The sequence below is a fragment of the Balaenoptera acutorostrata genome, chromosome 3 (genome assembly GCF_949987535.1).
Source record: "Balaenoptera acutorostrata chromosome 3, mBalAcu1.1, whole genome shotgun sequence".
NCBI classification, from domain to species: domain Eukaryota; kingdom Metazoa; phylum Chordata; class Mammalia; order Artiodactyla; family Balaenopteridae; genus Balaenoptera; species Balaenoptera acutorostrata.
In genome coordinates, this window is record NC_080066.1 from 136555829 (window position 1) to 136560583 (window position 4755).

Consider the following 4755-nt stretch of genomic DNA (forward strand, 5'->3'; position numbering starts at 1 on the left):
TTTAAAGTACTTTTGGAAAAAGTAATTTGAATAGCCAAACTTGTGTATTTGAATTGATTGTTACAGAAGATTTAGCAGGCATTTGAAAATCCTAGAACCTTGGAAAGGACGAATAGAGCCCAGCAACCAAGTCTGGTGGACTGTGGGGTGGTCTCCCTAAAAGGCACTCACACTTTGGGGTGGTAGGGGCAGGTGGTCACCACTTTGCAGAAGGCTGGAGGAAGAAAGGCAACCTCAAAATGGGGGTGTACAGAAGACTCTAGGCTATGATGGTGCAGTCTCAGTGGGAAAACCATTTCAAAAACAATGAGACAACATGGATGAACCTTGAAGACATTATGCTTAAGTGAAATAAGCCAGACAAAGAAGGACAGATATTGTAGATTTCACCTATATGAGGTGCCTAGAATAGTCAACTGCATAGAGACAGAAAGTAAAATGGTGTTTGCCAGTGGCTGAGGGGAGAGGGGAATGGGGAAACCTTAGTGTTTAATGGGTACAGAGTTTGTTAGTAGTGATTAAAAAAAAAATGTTCTGAAGATAGTGGTGATGACTGCACAACATGAGACTGACGTAATGCCACAGAATTATACACTCAAAAAGGCTTAAAAGGGTAAATTTTATGTTATATATATTTTACCACAATAAAAAAAAAAGCAATGTGGCCTTTTTTCATGTTCAAGATGTAGAAGCAAGGATGTGGTGGTTCCTCCCATGCAAAATTCTGCATTTCTGGGGCCTTCTGGTAGGAACCATGATCAGCTATGCTGACAGCACAGGAGTCAAAATTCTGTGTACTGTCTCTGTGAAGTGGATTGAGGGACGGTTGAACAGATTCCTGATGCTGATGCAGGTGACATGGTGATGGCCAGAGTCGAGAAAGGCAAACTGGAGCTCAGAAGGAAGATACATGCAGCAGTGGTAATTCAACAACGGAAGTCATCCTGGAGAAAGATGGTGTGTTCCTTTATTTTGGTATCATGTGGAGGTCATAGGAAACAGTAAAGGCAAGAGGAGAAGTTCTGCCATCATAGGGACAGTTGCAAAGGTGTGCGCAGACTTGTGGCCTAATTGTGTCCAATGCTGGCAGCATTGTATGATTCTCCAGTGTTTTTGTTTAAAAAAAAACCACCCCATTAAAAATTATTTGCTTCCAACCACCCAAAAAATAAGTAATGAGGATACTCAAAGCTAATTGGTTTCCTTTTTTAAAGAGAACACACACACAAAAAGGAAAACATGCCCTAGTGTCATCTTTAGTGAGAGTTAGGGCTTCTGTTTGACAGTGGGGTCTCTAACTGACCTCTGCTTAACTGACTCAGAGGATTAGCCAACGCCATCTGCTGCATCTGTAGGATCTACTGACCAAGGCTCAGGAAAAGCTGATGGTCGTCACCACTACATATGCTTGTGCATTCTGCTCCCACCGGTTTGTTGAATGCCTCCTAAGATTCGGTTAGGATTGTCCCCAAACACGTTTACACCAGGTTATTTTAATTATGCAATTTAATTAAATATTATGTAAGATGAAATGTGAGCTCACAAAGAAAGAGAGTTGTTTCTATGAAAACCAGATTGAATGCCTTAGGAAAACTTGATAAAGTTGAGCTCTAAAAAAATATTGCAGATGTACTAGGTAGGTGTGGACAAAGTAAAGTTAAATTGAAGAGGAACATTACAAAAATAAAAAGGAATTCTGAACTTAGGTTGCTTTATAGGTGTCTGTAATGTTTGTACTTTACTTGAAAGACACAAACTAGGAACCACGGGGAAGGCACCCTGGGCGTGTTTTAAACCTAGATGACTGGAAACTCCAGCCGACTCATACGCACCGGCCATGGCTCCCATCCAGCCACACTGGATAAAATAACTTTCACCAAACTTTCAAGCATCCAGAGCAGGGCGCCAATAATCATTTTTATGGCATAGTCAATGGATTGGTAGGAGCTGCTTAGCTGGTGAGTTGAGAAGTAACCTGAAGTTCAATCTGAACTTGGTAAGCAGGAGTGCAAAGAATCAACAATGTTTTTCAGGAGTGTGAAAGGGAAACAGAGTAAAAAAGTACCACATATTCACCACGAGTACTCTGCAAAAAGATAGATAAGCACAAATTAAAAACCAGACATTCCAACTGCTCGTTATTTTCTTTTAGCTCTTTGCCAGATCTAAGCCCAAATCTACTTTTACTCAAATAAAATGGCAGGAGTCATCCAAAACACCCTTCTTGTTTCAATCCTAGAGCCATCTATTCATGGTCATAATGAGATACCCCTTGTCTTGTGGAGCAGTAAATTAGGTTCCACAGATGCCGTTGCGCTACCCCTCCGAACTCTCTGCTGCAGAATATCTTATTTGCTCATCGTCTTTCCAAAGAAACGTCAGCAACAATTGTGTTGGACTTCTTTTGAAAAGTTCATTCTTAGAAGCCAGCCAACTTATTCCTTCAATCATCCACCTGCTTAAAGAATTTTTAAAAATGTTTTTGAAGAATAACATCTTGTGCCTGGGAGATGGCGTTGGATTATTTTCCTAACACTGAGCTGACACGTTCCTGACAGCCCTAGTGTGGATATTGAATCATGTGCATGGTCCCAGGAAAGAAAGGAATGGTGATTTATGTTGTGGGTATCAGTTTTTCACACATCTAAGAGTGTGATGTGCTCCAGCCAAGGGCTTCAATTCACTTAGTGCAAGAGGAAATGGCAGCTGGGTTACAATGATTAAAAAATGTCATGAAATAATAAGGTTAATGCTTTCACCAGCTATTGCTGAGAAGTAGAAGGTCAGTGTGATACTTGCCATGTTTGTTATTAAGAGTCAGGATATCAGAATGGGTTCTTCTTCCAGAGACCTCCTGATGGGAAAAAGGGGAATTTAAAACTGTCAAATCATTCACCCCTTCAAAAATTTCTTTTATTTACCCTTTTAAAAATTTTTTTATGCCTTATTTCTTTAGCCAAATTTGTAGTGTTTTGTTTTTGCTGTTTGTCAGTTTTTGTGCAAAAGGAGGCTATTAGATATACTTCAGTGAATCAACAAGTTTCTTAGTTCCATGTCTCTAAGAAAATCTGTCCCAACTTTCCCCACCTAAAAAGAACATATTTGTGTAACTTAAAAGAAAACAGTGCCATAAAGAGGCATAAAAAGCAGATATATCTTTTCAGATTAGCTTTGGCTACATATAAGAGCATGACCAAAAAAACCCAAACAAGAAACCAAACAGAGGCTTAAATGAGATAGAGGTGTCTTTCTTTCTCTCATAAAAGAAGTCAAGGAAAGGGTGGTATTGATGATGAGGTACGCTATGCATACGTAGCGGCAGGGAGCATAGGAAAAGTCTCTGTACCTTCCTCTCAATTTTGTTGTAAACCTAATACAAAGTCTTTAAAAAAATTTTTTTAAAGAAGAGAAAGAAAGAGAATGAATATTGCAGGTAAATAGCATTCTTGCCCTCAAAGGAGCATCCATAATCTGGGAGGATAATTTTAGAGAAGGTAACTTTTGTACTTACCTTCAAAATTCCCTTGTTGATACTATGAGAATACATACGTATTGAGGTGGATGGATCCTTGGAGGGGTGCAGTCTGAGTTTCTTTGCTAGAATTTTGTTTATAGAGCACCAAAGCTGCTCTCACCACCGTCACCTTCCCACCAGATGTGAAATATTTCCGCTAATTCAAGGAGGCAAGTTCAGAACACTTTGATAATTTTTGTTTTATTTTGCTTCTTAGCGGAGTCCCAGACCATCCCTGTCCTCCTACCCCATCCTCAGGAAACTTCTAGACCAAGAATCGATTATGCCTTATCTGTTAACACTAAAAAAGAAGACCTAGTAATGCAAATTTCTATTCATTGAAAAAGTTAAGTACAGTCTTTATGGATAATATGTAGAATATAGGAGGGTTGCCATTTCTTCCTGCCATCTGTGAGCATATATATTTGGTTTTTTGGTGGGGATATTCCCCCACCTTCCTTAATTCTTTCCTCCTTCCCTTCCTCCCTCCCTCCTTTCTTTCCTTAATTCATCACAAAAGATTCAGAGTTGGTGTACAATTCCTGACGAATGCAAAAAAGCTCTAAATCTCTGATTCTTTGATTGCTGAGGAAGCAGAGTTCCCCTGCTTGGGGCAGCAGGAGACAGCTGTCTGCTGCAGGCTCTGGCACCAGGTCTCCCATCCAGGCGTCCTCCAGTGCCTCTGCCCCTAGCCCACTGCCAGCCAAGGGTGCTTCAGAGAGAGCACCTCTTTTCTGCCTTTCTGAAGGGTTTTTTCCACTGAATTGTGCCCCTGCCAGTTCTCTCTGAGCTCACTTGCATTGATTCCTAAAAATCATCAACATCTCAGCTTTTTTTCTTTATTCAACTGCTTGCAAATATTAAGCATGGGGTAAACTTTTCTGAAAAGTTAAATGGAAAAGGTGAGTTCACAGGGTATTGAATGTAGAATGCCCGGTACTCTTGGTTGAGGGAAAGAGCATTCTAAGCAATAATTTTAAATCCTTTTTAGTGAATACCTTGAAGCAATGAAAAGAGTGAAAAAGCAAGCTCAGTGGAGAGCATTAGGCAATTACCATTGAAAATTATTTAAGCTTAAATAACTAAAATAATTTATTCTATAAAATCATATGAAGTACTGGAAAGGATTCTACATGGTTAATTTGCTTTCCTACGTACCAGCTGAAGAGGTAAGCAAAAATGTTGAATTCTGAAACTCTCAACTTAGTTAATTAATATAGATTTGGGAGTGGCATTAAATA

General features: G+C 39.6%; 1 pseudogene; it reads left to right on the forward strand.

Annotated features, from left to right (window-relative positions):
* Positions 1–683: 683 nt before the first annotated feature.
* On the forward strand, positions 684–1100 carry LOC102998864 (60S ribosomal protein L23-like; annotated as a pseudogene).
* Positions 1101–4755: the final 3655 nt, after the last annotated feature.